The sequence below is a fragment of the Lathyrus oleraceus genome, chromosome 3 (genome assembly GCF_024323335.1).
Source record: "Lathyrus oleraceus cultivar Zhongwan6 chromosome 3, CAAS_Psat_ZW6_1.0, whole genome shotgun sequence".
Taxonomy (NCBI): domain Eukaryota; kingdom Viridiplantae; phylum Streptophyta; class Magnoliopsida; order Fabales; family Fabaceae; genus Lathyrus; species Lathyrus oleraceus.
The window spans coordinates 115,754,332-115,776,564 of NC_066581.1; the positions used below are offsets into that span (position 1 = coordinate 115,754,332).

The following is a 22,233-nucleotide window of genomic DNA, read 5'->3' on the forward strand; positions in this document are numbered from 1 at the left end:
CATAATCCATGGTCTGAAAATATTTTCAAATGATACCTTAGTTCCTTGAAATTTTCGTGTGATGAATGTTATGATGTGTATGAATGCATGAATGCAACAATCACAAATAAGGGATCACACACAAGGCAGTCAAAGGTCAAGGGATGAAACAAGTCTTTGTCAAGATCAATCATCCATTTTGGTGGATTATGGTTTTCACCTTATCAACAACCAAGTTCCATTGATATTGACAAGACTTGATTGGATCAACCAAGAATCAAGGGTTTGTTGCAAGTCACGAGCATGAAGTCTGGGTAAGAACCATCCCAAAGGAGTGAACTAAGGATAAAAACCTGTAGAACATGTTCTAGAATGTTCCCAGAGTCTTAATTCCATCTATCGGATATTACAGGTTAAGATGACTGACTCATCGACCCATAATATTCTCAAGAGAAACACGTCTGAGTGTAGTATCGCGTAACAACTGTTATCAAATCTACACTTGAACAGTTTCCGCACTACGTCCTAAATAGGCCAAGATGGGTTAAATGTTCTAAGGTCCTCAACTTCTCAGACCCAATCAGAAATAGTAATGCCTAACCACAAATACTTGTGAGACATTCCCAAATCCAAAGGAGTCTTCACATATGTACAAATATATTCACACAAAAAGTAGGCTAAACCCACTGGAGACTACTCCCCAGCAAAGTTGCCACTTAATTTCTGTAGCGAGATATTCATGATCATCAAGCTATTGACAAGCTAGAGATCAAATAACAAGAGTCTCCACCGCGCTTTTATTGTTTCCAAGGGAAAAGGGAAAAAATACGAACAAAACCCAATAAGTAATAAGTATTCAAATAAAAACTAATAAAAGTCAGAGATCATAGGTAAGGGGGTTGCTTACATAGAGGGAAGGTGTTAGCACCCAAAGTATCCTAGGTACTCCTAGGGAGCCCTTTTTGTGTGCATATGTATTTTGTACAAAGTGATGTTTACGAACAAATAAAATGGGGGGATGAGAAAAGAATTCATTAATTATATTTTTGTGTTTGACAAGACCTTCGGGCTTGTGCCTACGTACCAACATCAAAATGAGGGATCAAAACCTCGTAGTTCGTGATACAAATTTCAAAGTGGATACATTGCTTTTAACAAGAATTAAATTTGAAAGGTACAAAGGCCTAAAAATGGTTTGAATGAGTTAGTTCTTTTTGGCTTTTTGAAAGTTTAAGTCAAGTATAGTTAAGTTTGTTCACAAGTTTGTTTTAAGAAAATAAGTTTGAAAATGCAATGGCATAAGGCCAAAGTTTCTATCTTTTTGCAAAAGTGGTCAAAGTTTAGAACAAAAATAGTTCACACAAAGAAGATTTTAAAAATGGAGGGAGAGGTTTTGAAATTAAAGAAATGGGGAGAAGATAAAGGGACTACCCTATGCACAAAATTTAAAAGTTTAGAGTTGAAAAGATCTGACCAAATGGGTAGCAATCCAACAGACAAAAATGTCAATAGAAACCCAGAATTCCCTTGGACTTTTAGAATCAAGCAATACACAAATGCATAATTATATTATCTTGAAGAGAAAGGCATCAAATAAAGATGGCCTCATCCAAGCTTATCCATTCCATGATCTTCTTCAAGATAACCCTTGTAAAAGATGAATTCCACAAGTCACAAGTTCAAAATAACAGCTTCACAATGATCGTGTTGCAGATGAATCTTAGAGAGGTCTTCAAAGAAGTATCAGATGAATTTTTAAATTACAAGCATTTGGTTCTTCAATAAATTGGCATTGGCCAAGTCCTTTAACTTATCGAGGTTGCCTAGATTCTAAGTCCATTTGTCCAAGATCAAGCCAACAATCCACTCAAAAGTTTATTATGGTTTTTGTGATTATTATGTACATTAATGGTCAAAGACCACAAAAACAAGAAAAGTATACACAAACAAAATATATCACACAATATGGTCCAAATGGACAAAGGGAAAATTGCATTAACATACACAATTAGAATTACATGAACAATGGCAAATGAAATAAAGTGCTAAAAATAAATTGCATTAAAGTAAAGCTTGAAATTAAAAGTCAATAGTTAGTAGGTTAGAGGTTAATTTTGTTTTGATTTTTCAAGATATTCTTTGGAGAACACTCAACCTACTTATCACAAGCATGGATCCTTGAACCAAAACATCTTCCAAAGGAAGGAAAGAATGCCAAGTTTCCACACAATACTATGAAAGAGGGGAGACTTACAATCTCACTAACTAGAATGCTTATGCCTTTTATGTCACAAATTTAGCGCTATGTTAAGCAATCGTAATTGGACTTATATAGAAGTCACAACTATTTGAGGTCGGGCAATAGAATTTTGGTGTTAATGCATGTTAGAGACATAGTGTAATGGACTATGCTCATGAAATATATCACACACAAAAAAGATAATGCAAAAGGTGTGGCCTAATCTCATCCATACTCATGTCAATTTTTCAATCAATTAGCATTAGGACTTTGAGATGTCATAGGCCAAATGGAATGAATGAATTAAGAAGAGGAATGAGATGAAGTGGGAAGAGGATGAATGGGATCACAAATTGGTCAAACGAGGACTTTTACCAAATTAATATCATTCATTCATTTTGGGAGATGGAATGTACATTCCATCAATCCCCTAAATCCAATGATATTAATTTGACAAAGTCAAATCAACCTTGACCAAGGCCCAATAACAAACAAGCAAACTCAATTAAGTCAATACAAATGGTCAACAAAATTTAATTGTCATTTATTCAATTAAAAAAAATAAAACAATGCATTTAAATCAAATATGTTTTTTCCAATTCCTAAAATCTCATCAAAACACCAAAGAAATGGCCATGAGATTTATCATAGGTCAAACAAGGTCAAAGTACCTTGGAGAAAAATTTTCATAATTATTGGACATTTAAAAATATTTTTAAACAATTAAAAACAAGTGTAAAATCAATTAATTCATGAAAAATATTAATAATGATCCAAAAAATAATTTTAATTCAGAATATGAAATAGAAATTTTTTTGAAATATTTTGGTGAAAGTCCCATATTTTTTGGATCAATATTGAATTTAATATGAATTATTGAAAAAACGCAATTAAAATAAAAATTCAGAAAATCTAAATTAGGTGGACCATCAGATCTCCCTCATTAATTGAGGTGGCAGATCTGATGGTCCCTAGCGCACATTCAACCATAGACCTTAGTCAGGGCGTGGCAAATGTGGTATTTAAAACCAATGCACGAGATTAAAACAAAATATATGGATCCTGTGGTTCTCAACCATGCCAAGTAATCGCCGGAGCCAGAGCTCCGGTCATCTTCTCCGGTGGACCTCACCGGACTGGTCCACCATGAACCATCACCATAAAGAAAAACAAGGTCATGATCTCGAAGAAAAAATGGCACTGAGCTCGAATCTGCCCTCCATTTACTCCAACTCCAAATTTATTGAGAGGTATGTGGAGTTGAAATTTGAGGCACATGAACTGAGTTGCTTTGATTTGACCTTAAAGCAACTCAATCTTCTTGCCTACATTGGTAGGACTTCAGAAAACCAAAGAATCGATAGAATTGAGCAAGAATTTGAGAGAATCGAAGAGTTCAAAATTTATGAAAAATACCTTCAATGGATGTACGGATTCACTTGATCTTGATCTTGCTTATGCTTGGACTCACTCCACTTGCTTGCAGGAAGAGGATTGAATGGTTTAGAAGCTATGGATTCCTGGAGAATTGAATTCCAAAACAGTGGAGATTCAAGCTCAAATTCAAAATAATTTATCAGGCTTATCCTTTGAGAATTTAGGGTTTGCAACGGGGGATTAAAGCTGGCGCGATTGTGTGTGAAATTCTGAGCAATTGAAGCTCTATTTATAGCTGGAATAGTTGATAATTACACACTCTCTTTCACTTTCCAATTTTGGAAAATGGTGATGTAATGTTGCATGGGCGCGCATAGGCCCGTGAAATGATTCCTTTAGGTCCATAATTGAAGATTAGATGCTCTGAAGTAAGCTTGGATTGCAAGGAAAATGTACATTGATGCTTGAAGTTTGATCCATGCCAAGGGATATCACCCTGTTTAAGCCATGGGCAGCCTATGCATTTCTCTTCCAAAATGAATGAATCTGAGCTATTTGGAAATGTGAGATCAAGAGGAACAACTTTCATGTTCAACACTTTTTCATTTGGAGCTTGTAACTTGGAGAAATTTTAGGTGGATGTCTGGAAATTTTTGACATATCAAATTTTTTCTAAGTGTCAAGCCATATGTCTCAATATTCCACCTTGTTTAACTTTTTATATGAGCTTTAAATGATAAAAGTGTCTTCATAAAAGTTGTACCTCTCTCAAAGACCTTCAAAATGGTCACCAATTTCGTTTCATTTGGAATTGGAATGATAGAGTTATGCATTTTTGAAGTTTGGAAAAATCACTTGATCAATGGTATAGGTCAAAAGTGACCTATAATGTAGCCTTATATCACATGCTCAAAAAAGTTGAATTAGCTCCCACTCCAAACATCAAAGTTGAATTAGACACATTTCATTTGATTGTGAAACTTGGAAATCTTTCATCTCATAAAAATTGAGCAAGTTATGGCCTTGGGAAGTTGACTTTTAAATTAGGGTTTAAACAAAATGACCTACAATGTTCCAACATAGAAAATGATTTTCCAAGCAAAACTAGCTCTAGGTGTAAACATTAAAGTTGTTTATAATGTCATTTAGAGTATGTTTTCTCTTAGAATCATTTTCATATGGTGAAAATTGTAGGAGATAGGGTTTAGGGAGACCTAGTCTTGATTAAATGAATTCATCTGGCCAACCACTATCAACCAACTTGCTAATTTCCAATTCTCTTGACTTTGTTGGCTCATTGTAGATAATATATTCATAAGATGGTGAAATTTGAAGTGTCCCTTGAGAAATTTGATCAATTGGTGAGATAGCTTATTGGAGAAGTTACTCAAGATACCCAGTCAAACTAGGGTTTCCAAGGCAAATCACCCTCAAACTCTTGAATAAAACAAGATCAATATATCTTGTATAGATCATTAGGACTCATATATGATGCTCATAACCATTCTTGGATCAATTCTTGGTTATGCTCTTTGTTCATGAGGGTCTCAAAACCCAAGATGTGAACTTTATGAATTAATGAGATCAATGCCCTACCTACAAAAGAGTTAGATAAATGCAAAGACATCTTTTTGGTATTTTAGTTAGTAAAATGATAATATACAAGTATGATATAATCATAAAATGCTTGGTGATCTCTCCCAAAACAAACCCAATGAAGGAGGCGTGAGAAGGATATTAAGGTATGATCCCAATGCTAATGCTTATGATGGAATTGCATGACGGATCTTAGGGTCAAAATTGGGGTCTTACATTTACCATCATACGACATGGCTCAATAATCCACAAGTATTCATTTATAAATCCTAAACGACATACAAAAGTCATATTTCATAACATATCGATTTCATGTACATATTATCATCCATCATCATTTATAAATCATCATCAAATATGTATACAAATTTCACCTGATTCCATAATGTATACAACTCTCCATTTCATCACATATATCACAAATATGCATACATATCACATCAATAACACATCAACAATTGATATCAAAAGGATCACCTAAAATCCATGTATATGGATATCTACAAAAATCATATCCACACAATCATATCACATAATCACACAAAAAACAATTCACACCGACACGTGCAACTCAATGTGTGACTCAATGCAATATGCATGTGGATCCCATCTGTTATCATTCCCGACTTGCCAAGCGTCTCTCAAATAGACTAGATAACCACCTCTAAAGCTCAATTCGGCCTGAAGCTTTCAAACCCTCTTCGGTGTTAGGTTTGGGACAAGAAAATAATCTACACGAAATTACCCAACATTGCCTCTTTCATAGACTCATGTTAGTATAAGTGTGCAACAACAACAAGACTCATACAATTAAGATGATTGAAACCCCTTAATCATACATAAGAATACAACATCCAACATTTACACAACATACACCTAACATGACTTCAATCCCAAACAATACATCAAAAAACATTCATCATCTCATCACAACACATTAACATAAAGCAAACAAGCCAATTATTGTTATTCATCAAATTCACCAATTCAAATCATCACATACATAATTTAAAGTATTATGTTTCTTCACAAAATCCATCTAAAACCATCCAATACATGCCAAACAATAGAAAACATGTCATTCACATTCACCACACATACAACATACATCCATATTAGGATTATTTTGATAAAATATTAATCAACTATTATAAAAATGAATATCATGTTATATATAATATTCTAAGCTTCGTAACGGTCCAAACGGCACCTCAAACGAAGTTAAGGTTCAAAAGTTATTGAACTTACAAGTTTTTTATAATGCTGTCAAAAACCAGAAAATTTGTTGTTGCGAAAATGTTGTCAAAAACAAAAAAACTGTTGTTGTGAAAATGCTATTGTCTAGCACGAATTTTCATCATAAAACCACATTAATCCATCATTTTTCATGAAATAAATAGTTATACAACCTATATATATATCATATAGCAACTATTAGGATCACAAAAACAAGATCCTAAGCTCCACTAATTTTCACCAAAATCCCAAATCAACCATTTTCAAGTGAAACTCAAACATGCAATTATACACCAAATCATGTTCTATACGCATACCAATTCATGGAATTCAATATAGAAACATCATAGCATAACATAAACATCAATTTCATGGATTAAAACATAAACACATGTTAGGATTTCTCAAAAATCAAAATCCCAAAATCCTAAGTTCATGATATCTAACCCACATACATTACATACATTATATTTTTCCATAACCACTTGAAATCCCAACCTTACCTTAGTATAGATGAAATCTCTAGGTCCTTCTTCTTCTAGTTTCCTCTTCTCCTCTTTGTCTTCTCTTCTCTTTTATTCTCCCTTCTTCTATTGTTTTACAAAACTAACTCTAATATCTAAAACTCTTACTATCTTTTCAACTCATAATGGGTTTAACCCACTTATCCATCCATTCTGATTAATTAGGCCCATTACTAGACAATTGTTAGTTCTTCTCAAAAAAATTCTATTATTCAAATAACACATATATTTAAATAATTTAAATAATCACCAGAACACATATTTAATTAATTATCACACCAAATAATGATTAATTAAAATAAACACCTAATAAATACATACGGAAATTAAATCGGGATGTTACAATCAATACAATAATCAGAATATTGATTCTTGAATTACAACTAAATAAAAACCAATCTCTATGCCTTTAAAAATGAATGCAAGAACTAGAGTGGTTCTCAAACAATAACACAAACAAAGGCTCAAAATAGAGATCCTAACACAAATATCTTCAATACTTGCGCACACTTCAAACGTTAGGTTTGAGTCTCCTTAAATAGCAATGCAACTTCTGGGCTTTTCTCCAATGGGCATAAGATTTTATCACGTCCAGATTTGTAGAGGATTCTATTTTGATATGTTTTTCAAAAACTCCAACAAAAAGATTTGATTTATTTTGATTCAAATTTAAATCTCTTAATAATTAGATTTAATCTTATTCAATCATCCAAGCAAATATAATTAACATATTCCTAAAAGATGATAACAAATCTGATTGAAACACATCTAGAATTTTCACACATAACAACAACAACCATGTCATGTTATTAAAGGCTAGATGTCGCATTCATGTTGGAACATCATTTCCCACACATGTCCTTTTCTTCACAAGAATATCTTGTACACTCCATGTTCTTTTTCATAATTCAACAAATCATAAGGAACAACAATCTCCTATTTGGAAGATTTTGGCAAAAACAACTCTTACAAAACTTACAAGATGTGCACGCGTAACTCTTCAAAAAAAAATACTACACAAGTGTGGCATACCACACCAGAATAAACATCAGCGGAAACAGAGTGAAACATCATATTTCACACTCACATAGACATAAGAGATCACACACAGATAGAGATCAACTAACACATTCTCATAAACATACATGTTCATTGTTAAAAGCCAGATGCTCCAGTGTCTGAGCACACAACTAAACAATACTCCACAAACACATCATAACATCAAATGCATTAGAACTAACATATAAGTAAGGTGGTTGTGACATATTGAAAACAAAATATTCACAGTGGTCCCATAGTCAAGCACACAATCAATCATTGCATGGATACAAACAAAGTTAATAGTTAGGTCACTCAGAACAATACTATCACTAATCACACTTTCTGCCACAATTTGACAAAGGTGTGAATCAAAGAAAAACCAGAGGAATACTATAAAACAACTAAGAACTGATAACCAGATCTAGAGAATATCATAACAAATCCAGGATTGTTAACAAATTATTACAGATCCAATAACAAAATAAATAACATATAAAATCAATCATACTAAAACAAAAACACATGGAATTGAAAATCTTCATACTTGCTCTCTAGACAAACCAGCTGATTCAATGAAGGTAATCCAGTCTTCAATAGCATCTGAGTCAAAATCTTGTCTTTGAACATGTCTCTTCTTCAAATGCTTCATCTTTGTTACATATTTCCTCCCACTCATAGATGCTCCAACAGATGGTCCAATATGTGTTTCCACTTTAGTTTTAATATTTTCTAGATCATCCTCCTTTGACTAAGGAGCTCTAGACTTCCTCACAATTTCTTTAGCTACTTCAGATTTTTGACTCATTGAAGACAAGTTGAAGAACTTGAAAATAAGGAGAAGGAATAGTTATCTAAGAGCAAAATAAATGGAATTTTTTATTGTTATTACTTGTAAGGAAGGATCAGTTATAAAGCAACTTTAAAATAGAAATAATGAGCCTATAATATGGGGCATTAGAATAAAATAGTCATTAGAATAAAATGTAAAAATATCATATTCAATTTAAAGGTATCAGATATAATTCTATAATATGGAACTGCCTTATAAAGATCCAGGTAGCTCATTTGTCCAAACTATATCAACCTTTTCTCAATAAATTCCTTAATATGCTTTATTCTATTAAAAAAAGGAAAAAGAAGAAAGCATATGTGATCGTTGCTAACTTATTGAGGATAGTCATTTGTAAAAAAAAGGACAATTCAACAAATATTAAAATTGTTTAAGACACTACAATTTACTAAGTTAACTTTATCAATAAATTTAAGATTAACCTTATTGAATGGTCGAAGAAATAATTTAAAAAAAGGAAAGATCAAAACTTCATTTAAAAAAATAATAAGATCAAAATTGCATATTAAAGCCAACTAATCTTTATAAGTGTTACAACCGACAATGGCTAACCTTTCATTACAACTGACAATGCTTAACCTTTAATTGATGCAGAGCAAATAGTGTGTCTGAAGCATACATTCCTGCTTCACGCACTTACTTGATAAAGCACACTTTCATAGGTTTGGCACAAGGTTCACTGAAAAGTCACTTACTTGATAAAGAACACTTTAATAGGCTTGGCACAAGTTTCACTGTAAAGTCACTTACTTGATAAAGCACACAAGTTTCACTGTAAAGCGGAGAATCCAAAGTTTTCTTTATAATAAAGTTGATTACTAAAATTAAAATGAAATTGAGACTAAACTATTTTAGTTTACAGTAATAAATTATTATACTACTTTAAATTAGATTTATATTTTATTATTGATTATGCTATTGTCAGTATTGAAATATATTAATAATATAAATTTATGACTTCCTTCTTAAATGTTATTATATTTTTTATAAATATAAAAAATAATTAATGTATGTTTTCTTTTTATTTTTCTTAATTTGTTATAATACATGGTTATGAATTTTGATACTCTATTAGTAAGTGTGCATTGACTAATCATTTGAATAAAAAAAGATTATAATAAATAATAAAAAAATTCTTCAAGATTGCATGGGTTTGGTTTTTTGCCGAATTAATATCATTCATTCATTGTGGGAGATGGAATGTACATTCCATCAATCCGCTAAATCCAATGATATTAATTTGACAAAGTCAAATCAACCTTGACCAAGGCCCAACAACAAACAAGCAAACTCAATTAAGTCAATACAAATGGTCAACAAAATTTAATTGGCATTTATTCAATTAAAAATAATAAAATAATGCATTTAAATCAAATATGTTTTTTTCAATTCCTAAAATTTCATCAAAACACCAAAGAAATGGCCATGAGATTTATCATATGTCAAACAAGGTCAAATGACCTTGGAGAAAAAAATTCATAATTTTTGGACATTTAAAAATATTTTTAAATAATTAAAAACAAGTGTAATATCAATTAATTCATGAAAGATATTAATAATGATCCAAAAAATAATTTTAATTCAGAATATGAAAGAGAAAATTTTTGAAAATTTTTGGTGAAAGTCCCATATTTTTTGGATCAATATTGAATTTAATATGAATTATTGAAGAAAATGCAATTAAAATAAAAATTCAGAAAATCTAAATTACGTGGACCATCAGATCTCCCTCATTAATTGAGGTGGCAGATCTGATGGTCCCTAGCGCACATTCCACTATAGACCTTAGTCAGGGCGTGGCAAATGTGGTATTTAAAACGAATGCACGAGATTAAAACGAAATATATGGATCTTGTGGTTCTCAACCTTGCAAGTCATCGCCGGAGCCAGAGCTCCGGTCATCTTCTCCGGTGGACCTCACCGGACTGGTCCACCATGAACCATCACCATAAAAAAAACAAGGACATGATCTTGAAGAAAAAATGTCACTGAGCTCGAATCTGATCTCCATTTACTCCAACACCAAATATATTGAGAGATATGTGGAGTTAAAATTTGAGGTACATGAACTGAGTTGCTTTGATTTGACCTCAAAGCAACTCAATCTTCTTGCCTACATTGGTAGGACTTAAGACAACCAAAGAATTAATAGTATTGAGCAAGAATTTGAGAGAATCGAAGAGTTCAAAATTTATGAAAAATACCATCAATGGAAGTCTGGATTCACTTGATCTTGATCTTGCTTATGCTTGGACTCACTCCACTTGCTTGCAGGAAGAGGATTGAATGGTTTAGAAGCTATGGATTCCTGAAGAATTGTATTCCAAAACAGTGGAGATTCAAGCTCAAATTCAAAAGAATTTATCAGGCTTATCCTTTGAGAATTTAGGGTTTGCAACAGGGGATCAAAGCTGGCGCGATTGTGTGTGAAATTCTGAGCAATTGAAGCTCTATTTATAGGTGGAATAGTTGATAATTGCACACTCTCTTTCACTTTGCAATTTTGGAAAATGGTGATGTAATGTTGCATGGGCGCGCATAGGCCCATGAAATGATTGCTTGAGGTCCATAATTGAAGATCAGATGCTCTGAAGCAAGCTTGGATTGCAAGGCAAATGTACATTGATGCTTGAAGTTTGATCCATGCCAAGTGATATCACCCTGTTTAAGCCATGCGCAGCCTATGCATTTCTCATCCAAAATGAATGAATTTGAGCTATTTGGAAAGGTAAGATCAAGAGGAACAACTTTCATGTTCAACATTTTTTCATTTGGAGCTTGGAACTTGGAGAAATTTTAGGTGGAAGTTTGGAAATTTTTGACATATCAATATTTTTCTAAGTGTCAAACCATATGTCTCAATATTCCACCTTGTTTCACTTATTATATGAGCTTTAAATGATAAAAGTGTCTTCATAAAAGTTGTAACTCTCTCAAAGACCTTTGAAATGGTCACTAATTTCATGTCATTTGGATTTGGAATGCTACAGTTATGCATTTTTGAAGTTTGGAAAAATCACTTGATCAATGGTGTAGGTCAAAAGTAACCTATAATGTAGACTCATATCACATGCTCAAAAAAGTTGAATTAGCTCCCACTCCAAACATAAAAGTTGAAGTATACACATTGCATTTGATTGTGAAACTTGGAAATCTTTCATCTCATAAAAATTAAGCAAGTTATGGCCTTGGGAAGTTGACTTCCAAATTAGGGTTTAAACAAAATGACCTATAATGTTCCAATATAGAAAATGATATTCCAAATAAAACTAGCTCTAGTTCTAAACATTAAAGTTGTTTATAATGTCATTTAGAGTAAGTTTTCTCTTGAAATCATTTTCATATGGTGAAAATTGTAGGAGATAGGGTCTAGGGAGACCTAGTCTTGATCAGATGAATTCATCTGGCCATCCACTATCAACCAACTTTCTAATTTCCAATTCTCTTGACTTTATTGGCTCATGGTAGATAATATATGCATAATATGAATAAATTTGAAGTGTCCCATGAGAAATTTGATCAATTGGTGAGATAGCTTGTTGGAGAAGTTACTCAAGATACCCAGTCAAACTAGGGTTTCCAAGGAAAATCGCCCTCAAACTCTTGAAGAAAACTTTATAAATATATCATGTAGAGATAATTAGGACTCATATATGATGCTCATAACCATTCTTGGATCAATTTTTGGTTGTGCTCTTTGTTCATGAAGGTCTCAAACCCTAGATGTGAACTCGATGAATTAATGAGATCAATGCCCTACCTACAAAAGAGTTAGATAAATGCAAAGACATATTTTTGGTATTTTAGTTAGTAAAATAATAATATACAAGTATGATATAATCATAAAGTGCTTGGTGATCTCTCCCAAAACGAACCAAATGAATGAGGGGTGAGAAGGATACTAAGGTATGATCTCAATGTTAATGCTTATGATGGAATTACATGAGGGATCTTAGGGTCAAAATTGGGGTCTTACATTTACCATCATACGAGATGGCTCAACAATCAACAAGTATTCATTTATAAATACTAAACGACGTACAAAAGTCATATTTCACAACATATCGCTTTCATTTACATATTATCATCCATCATCATTTACAAATCATCATCAAATATGTACACAAATTTCACATGATTCCATAATGTATACAAGTCACCATTTCATCACATATCACAAATATGCAATTATATCACATCAACAACACATCAACAATTGATATCAAAAGGATCACCTAAAATCCACGTATATGGATATCTACAAAAATCATATCCACACAATCATATCACATAATCACACAAAAAACAATTCACACCGACACTTGCAACTCAATGTGTGACTCAATGCAATATGCATGTGGATCCCATCTATTATCATTTTCGGCTTGCCGAGCGTCTCTCAAATAGACTAGATAACCACCTCTAAAGCTCGATTCGGCCTGAAGCTTTCAAACCCTATTCGGCGTTAGGTTTGGGACAAGCAAATAATCTACACGAAATTACCCAACATTGCCTCTTTCATAGACTCATGTTAGTGTAAGTGTGCAACAACAACAAGACTCATACAAAAGAATACGACATCCAACATTTACACAACATACACCTAACATGACTTCAATCCCAAACAATACATCAAATAACATTCATCATCTCATCACAACATATTAACATAAAGGAAACAAGCCAATTATTGTTATTCATCAAATTCACCAATTCAAATCATCACATACATAATTTCAAGTATTATGTTTCTTCACAAAATCCATCTAAAACCATCCAATACATGCCAAACAATAGAAAACATGTCATTCACATTCACCACACATACAACATACATCCACATTAGGATTATTTTGATAAAATATTAATCTACTATTATCAAAATGAATATCATGTTATATATAATATTTTTAGCTTTGTAACGGTCCAAACGGCACCTCAAACGAAGTTAAGGTTCAAAAGTTATTGAATTTACAAGTTTTCTAAAATGCTGTCAAAGACCAGAAAATTTGTTGTTGCGAAAATTTTATCAAAAACTAAAAAAACTGTTGGTGTGAAAATGCTATTGTCTAGCACGAATTTTCATCATAAAACCACATTAATCCATCATTTTTCATGAAATAAATAGTTATACAACCTATATATATCATATAGCAACTATTAGGATCACATAAACAAGATCCTAAGCTCCACTAATTTTCACCAAAATCCCAAATCAACCATTTTCAAGTGAAACTCAAACATGCAATTATACACCAAATCATGTTCTATACTCATACCAATTCATGGAATTCAATCTAGAAACATTATAGCATAACATAAACATCAATTTCATGGATTAAAACATAAACACATGTTAGGATTTCTCAAAAATCAAAATCCCCAAATCCTAAGTTCATGATATCTAACCCACATACATTACATATATTATATTTACCCATAACCACTTGAAATCCCATCCTTACCTTAGTATAGATGAAATCTCTAGGTCTTTCTTCTTCTAGTTTCCTCTTCTCCTCTTTGTCTTCTCTTCTCTTTTATTTTCTCTTCTTCTATTGTTTTACAAAACTAACTCTAATATCTAAAACTCTTACTATCTTTTCAACTCATAATGAGCTTAACCCACTTATCCGTCCATTCTGATTAATTAGGCCCATTACTAGACAATTGTTAGTTCTAATCATAAAATTCTATTATTCAAATAACACATATATTCAAATAACACATATATTCAAATAATTTAAATAATTCCCAGAACACATATTTAATTAATTATCACACTAAATAATGATTAATTAAAATAAAAACCTAATAAATAAATACGGAAATTAAATCGGGATGTTACAATCAATACAATAATCAGAATATTGATTATTAAATTACAACTAAATAAAAACCAATCTCTATGCCTTTAGAAATGAATGCAACAACTAGAGTGGTGCTCAAACAATAACACAAACAAAGGCTCAAAATAGAAATCCTAACACAAATATCTTCAATACTTGCGCACACTTCAAATGTTAGGTTTGAGTCTCCTTAAATAGCAATGCAACTTCTGGGCTTTTCTCCAATGGGCATAAGATTTTATCACGTCCAGATTTGTAGAGGAGTCTATTTTTATTTGTTTATAAAAAACTTCCAACAAAAAGATTTGATTTATTTTGATTCAAATTTAAATCTCTTAATAATTACATTTGATCTTATTCAATCATCCAAGCAAATATAATTAACATATTCCTAAAAGATAATAACAAATCTGATTGAAACACATCTAGAATTTTCACACATAACAACAACAACCATGTCATGTTGATAAAGGCCAGATCGTTTCCCACACATGTCCTTTTCTTCACAAGAATATCTTGTACACTCCATGTTCTTTTTCATAATTCAACAAATCATAAGGAACAACAATCTCCCAGTTGGAAGATTTTGGCAAAAACAACTCTTACAAAACTTACAAGATGTGCACGCGTAACTCTTCAAAAAAAATACTACACAAGTGTGGCATACCACACCAGAATAAACACCAGCGGGAACAGAGTGAAACATCATATTTCAAACACACATACACTTCAGAGATCACACACAGATAGAGATCAACTCACACATGCTCATAAACATACATGTTCGTTGTTAAAGGCCAGGTGCTCCAGTGTCTGAGCAAACAACTAAACAATACTCCACAAACACATCAAAAAATCAATTGCATTAGAAGTAACATATAAGTAAGGTGGTTGTGACATATTCAAAACAAAATATTCACCGTGGTCCCATAGTCAAGCACACAATCAATCATTGCATGGATACAAACAAAGTTAATAGTTAGGTCAGTCAGAACAATACTATCACTATTCACACTTTCTGCCACAATTTGCAAAGGTGTGAATCAAAGAAAAACTAGAGGAATCCTATAAAACAACTAAGAATTGATAACCAGATCTAGAGAATATCATAACAAATCCAGGATTGTTAACAACTTATTAGAGATCCAATAACAAAATAAATAACATATAAAATCAATCATACTAAAACAAAAACACAAGGAATTGAAAATCTTCATACTTGCACTCTAGACAAACCACCTGATTCAAATAAAGTAATCCAGCCTTCATCAGCATCTGAGTCAAAATCTTGTCTTTGAACATGTCTCTTCTTCAAATACTTCATCTTTGTTACACATTTCCTCCCACTTATAGATGCTCCAACAGATGGTCCAATATGTATTTCCACTTTAGTTTTATTATTCTCTAGATCATCCTCCTTTGACTAAGGAGCTCTAGACTTCCTCACAATTTCTTTAGCTACTTCAAATTTTTGACTCATTGAAGAGAAATTGAAGAACTTGAAAAAAAGCAGAAAGAATAGTTATCTGAGAGCAAAATAAAGAGAAATTTTTATTGTTATTACTTGTAAGGAAGGATCGGTTATAAAGCAACTTTAAAATAGAAATAATGAGCCTATAATATGGGGCATTAGAATAAAATAGTCATTAGAATAAAATGTAAAAATATCATATTCAATTTAAAGGTGTCAGATATAATTCTATAATATGGAACTGCCTTATAAGGATCCAGGTAGCTCATTTGTCCAAACTATATCAACCTTTTCTCAATAAATTCCTCAATATGCTTTATTCTATTAAAAAAAAGGAAAAAGAAGAAAGCATATGTGATCGTTGCTAACATATTGAGAATAGTCATTTGTAAAAAAAAAAGGACAATTCAACAAATATTAAAATTGTTTAAGACACTACAATTTACTAAGTTAACTTTATCAATAAATTGAAGATTAACCTTATTGAATGGTCGAAAAAATAATTTTAAAAAAGGAAAGATCAAAACTTCATTTAAAAAAATAATAAGATTAAAATTGCATATTAAAGCCAATTAATCTTTATAAGTGTTACAACCGACAATGGCTAACCTTTCATTACAACTGACAATGCTTAACCTTTAATTGATGCCGAGCAAATAGTGTGTCTGAAGCATACATTCCTTCTTCACGCACTTACTTGATAAAGCACACTTTCTTAGGTTTGGCACAAGTTTCACTGTAAAGTCACTTACTTAATAAAGCACACTTTCATAGGCTTGGCACAAGTTTCACTGTAAAGTCACTTACTTGATAAAGCACACTTTCATAGGCTTGGCACAAGTTTCACTGTAAAGCGGAGAATCCAAAGTTTTCTTTATAATAAAGTTGATTACTAAAATTAAAATGAAATTGAGACTAAACTATTTTAGTTTACAGTAATAAATTATTATACTACTTTAAATTAGATTTATATTTTAGCAATGATTATGCTATGTCAGTATTGAAATATATTAATAATATATATTTATGACTTCCTTCTGAAATGTTATTATATTTTTTATAAATATAAAAAATAATTAATGTATGATTTCTTTTTATTTTTCTTAATTTGTTATAATACATGGTTAAGAATTTTGACACTCTATTAGTAAGTGTGCATTGACTAATCATTTGAATAAAAAAAGATTATAATAAATAATAAAAAAATTCTTCAAGATTGCATGGGTTCGGTTTTTTGCCGAAAAAAATGTTAATTTTGAGTGAAATAAGTTTTTTGAATTAATTTTAGTTAAAAGGTGTAGCGGGGTATTCGTTACCTTTAGATTTATTGACTAAATCAAAAGTAAATCATACAATTCGAGTCGCCACCGCACTTCGATTTATCCAAAGGAAATGTTAGAGAGTGAACAAAAACCGAGAAGTTTTATCAAATCAAAAACTAATAAAATGTCAGAGATTTGGGTAAGGGGGTTGGTTATGCAATGGGAAGGTTTTAAGCACCCAAAACATCCTTAGTACTCTAAGGGAGCCCTTTTTACAAATGTTGTATGGAAGGTTGGTATTTGTGAAAATATTTGTGCAAACATGATTGGGGAGATGAGAGGAGAATATACAGATTATTTACATTCTAGTGAGGGGTTAACCCTATAATAAGCATGGAAGACTTATAATCCAACACTAAAGATACAGGTGAGTATTATATCAACCTCTATGATAACTCAAACCTAATAGCTAATGTTTGTGAAAAGTTTTGGCAAAAATGGCCATTGGAACCACAAAAGCAATTTTTAGTGAGTTGTATTTACCAATTAAAAGTATTCATAAAAGGAAGTCAAAGTTGACTTAAGATTCAATTCAAAATAAGTGTTATGAAAAGAGTTTTGAACAATCAAAGGCATATTGCCTAGGTTTCTAATTTTGAAAGCAATGTTAATGTTTGCACAAAATAAGTTTGGCTTGGGTTAGAGTGGAGAGAAGAAGAGAAGGGCTAGGTCCTAAACATGCAAATATGAGAGAAGAGAAATAAAACCACTTGGAGTTCCCTTCTTGAGATCATAAAGACGATTCAAGTTGCTCCTTTCCTTTCGACTTAGTAAGCAATAAGCAATTAATTCAAGCAAACAAGCAAATAATCAATCAAGCTCCTAGGATCTTCCAATTTGGATTTGTCTCTCTCATTTTGGATGCTCATGACTATGGTCCCTCTAAGTAGCTCAAGTTTGGGATCCCTATCACAAGAACACACAAATCAAAAAGTTCCACAATGCAATAAAAAGAATGGACAAGAGTGAGTTTAGAATTAGGGGTCCTTTCAATGTCATCTTCAAGATTAAGCATTCTAAAGGCATGAGGCCTAGTTGCTCTTCAACATATTTAGCATTCTAAAGGCATGAGGCCTAGTTGCTCTTGAAACTCCATTTAGTATAGGTAAGGTCCTAAATCTCAGTCCTTTCTCCATTTGCATTGGGTTCACACAAATAAAACAAGAACAAGGCAATAGTATATACACAATAATGTGATCAAGTGAGCAAAAGGCAAATGGCATAAACATAAACATGAGCTCAAGTGAGAAAAGGGAAAAGACAAATGAATTAATGAACAAGAAATTAAATTGCATTAAAGTAAATTGCAAGAATTAAATGCTTGAATTAAAAGTTAGTGATTAGTAGTTAGTGTTAGTGTGCCATAAGGCAATTTAGAGCTATGTTAAGCAATCATAAATGGACTAATGTAGTAGTCAAACCTATCTGAGGCCGGTCAATAAAACTATAGGCAAATAAACACAAGTTAGAGATCATGACTAGTAAGCCAAGCTCCTACAACTTGCCATGCCAAAAGAAAAGAAGAATGACCTTGTATGGATATAGGTTTTTTGTTTGACCAAGAAGCAACCTATATTTAATGCAAAGCAATTCACTTGATCTTTGATCAAGATGATTTTGATTTGAATCAAAGAAGGTTAAGCCTCTCACATATCAAGGCTAACCACCAATCATTAACTCATTGGTCAAAAGGAAAAAGAAGAAGAAGAAGATGGAAATGGAATGTACATAATTGAAATTCAAATGGCATAAGCAAAACATATTGATCAAACATGAATGGAATCAACATCAATCAATGGTAAACAGAAGTGAGATGAAGTTTAGAAGTCAAGAAATAACAAAAATATTTTTGGGATTTTTTTGGAATTAAAATAATACTTGAAATAGAATGGACAAATAAAGGTCAAACTTCAAATCCAATTCAAATCAACTTGGAAAAGTTCAAATGGATAATCATAAGTGTAACATGGTCAAACAAGGTTTGACAAAAAAATTCATCATTTTTTGAAAACAGAAACTAATTTTAAACAATTAAAGAATGAAGAAAAATAACATAATTGGACTAAAATCTCAAATAAATTTCAAATCAATTAAGAAATTGATGAGAATATTTTTCATAGAATCATCATCATCCAAAGATGTTAAGGAAATATTTTTGGCATTTTTGAATATCAAAAAGTATTTTAAATGAATTAAAAATAACCAGAAAAGAAATAATTCACAAAAATATTAAATGGAATCACAAAAATAATTAAAAATAATTTTTAGAAATTAGAATTTAAGTGAAATTTTTTGCAATTGATCCCATATTTTTATGATTCCAAATAAAGAAGTTATGAAATGATTTTTGCAATTGGTCCCATATTTTTGTGATTCATAACTTCTTTATTTGGAATCACAAAAATATGGGACCAATTGCAAAAACTTTCTCTTGAATTCTAATTTCTAAAAATGATTTTTAATTATTTTTGTGATTCAATTTATTATTTTTTGTGAATTATTTATTTTCTGATCATTTTTAATTCATTTAAAATACTTTTCAATATTCAAAAATGCCAAAAATATTTTCTTAACATCTTTGGATGATGGCGAATCTATGAAAAGTATTCTCATCAATTTCTTAATTGATTTGGGATTTATTTGAGATTTTAGTCCAATTATGTTATTTTTCTTCATTTTTTAATTGTTTAAAATTAGTTTCTGTTTTCAAAAAATGATGAAATGTTTTGTCAAACCTTGTTTGACCATGTTAGACTTATGATGATCCAATTGGACTTTTCCAAGTTGATTTGAATTGGATTTGAAGTTTGACCTTTATTTGTTCATTTTATTTCAAATATTATTTTAATTCCAAAAAATACCAAAAATATTTTTGTTATTTCTTAACTTCTAAGCTTCATCTCACTTCTGTTTACTATTGATTAAGGTTGATTCCATTCATTTTTGATCAATGTGTTTTACTTGTGTCATTTGAATTTCAATTATGTACATTCCATTTCCATCTTCTTCTTCTTCTTCTTTTTTGGTGGTTAACCTTGACATATGAGAGGCTTAACCTTCTTTGATCTAAATCAAATTCATCTTGATCAAAGATCAAGTGAATTGCTTTGCATTAAAGATAGGTTGCTTCTTGGTCAAGCAAAAAACCTAAATCCATACAAGGTCATTCTTCTTTTCTTTTGGCATGGCAAGTTGTAGGAGCTTGGCTTACTAGTCATGATCTCTAACTTGTTTTTATTTGCCTATAGTTTTATTGACCGACCTCAGATAGATGTGACTACTACATTAGTCCACTTATGATTGCTTAACATAGCGCTAAATTGCCTTATGGAACACTAACACTAACTATTAATTACTAACTTTTAATTCAAGCATTTAATTCTTGCAATTTACTTTAATGCAATTTAATTTCTTGCTCATTAATTCATTTGCCTTTGCCCTTTGCTCACTTGAGCTCATGTTTATGCTTATGCAATTTTCCTTTTGCTCACTTGAGCATATTATTGTGTATATACTATTGCCTTGTGCTTATTTTGATTTTGTTTGTGTGAACCCAATGCAATTGGAGAAAGGACTTAGATTTAGGACCTTACCTATGCTAAATGTAGTTTCAAGAGCAACTAGGCCTCATGCCTTTAGAATGCTAAATATTTTGAAGAGCAACTAGGCCTCATGCCTTTAGAATTCTAAACTCACTCTTGTCCATTATTTTATTTGCATTGTGAAACCTTTTGATTTGAATGTTCTTGTGATAGGGATCCCAAACTCGAGCTAATTAGAAGGACCATTGTCATGAGCATCCAAGATAAGAGAGACCAAAGCCAATTGGAAGATTCCTAGGAGCTTGATTGTATTTGCTTGATTGCTTGAGTTAATTGCTTATTGCTTGCTAAGTCCAAAGGAAAGGAGCAACTTGGATCATCTTTATGATCTCAAGAAGGGAACTCCAATTGGTTTTATTTCTTTTCCCTCATCTTTGCTTGTTTAGGATCTAGCCCTTCTCTTTTTCTCTCCACTCTAACCCAAGCCAAACATTTTTGTGCAAACATTGACATTGTTTTTAAAATTAGAAACCTAGGCACTATGCCTAAGATTTTTCAAACTCTTTTCATAACACTTATTTTGAATTGAATCTTAAGTCAACTTGGAATTTATTTTGTGAATACCTTTCATTTGTAAATACAAATCACTCAATTGTTTTTGTGGTTCCAATGGCCACTTTTGCCAAAGCTTTTCATAAACATTAGCTATTAGGTTTGAGTTATCATCGAGGTTGATGTAATCCTCACCTGTATCCTTAGTGATTGGACTATAAGTCTTCCATACTTATTATAGGGTGGATCCCTCACTAGAATGTTTAAGCTCTCCTCACATGGTGGATTTGTGGTTTTAAGTTGAGTTTTCTCCCTTTCATAACCAAACACCTTAAGGCTTTTGACCAATCAATTCACCAACTTATTTTGAGATTTTTACCCCGAACTACGAGGTTTTGATCCTACCTTTTTAAAGATGGTACGTAGGCAATGGGTTTATCCATTCAAACACAAAAATTGTAAATAATTTGTATATTCTTTTCTCATTTCCCCAATCATGTTTGCACAAATATTTTCACAAATATCAACCTACCATACAACATTTGTAAAAAGGGCTCCCTTAGAATACTAAGGATGTTTTGGGTGCTTAAAACCTTCCCATTGCATAACCAACCCCCTTACCCAGATCTCTGACATTTTTATTAGTTTTTGATTTGAT

At 31.7% G+C, this 22,233-nt stretch overlaps 1 long non-coding RNA gene across 1 annotated transcript; it reads right to left on the minus strand.

Annotated features, from left to right (window-relative positions):
* Positions 1-15,771: 15,771 nt before the first annotated feature.
* On the minus strand, positions 15,772-16,916 carry LOC127128974 (uncharacterized). The gene is made up of 2 exons (XR_007806102.1): positions 16,769-16,916; positions 15,772-16,214 (listed from the first exon to the last, which is right to left on the minus strand). It is a non-coding gene; the product is annotated as an uncharacterized LOC127128974 (long non-coding RNA).
* Positions 16,917-22,233: the final 5,317 nt, after the last annotated feature.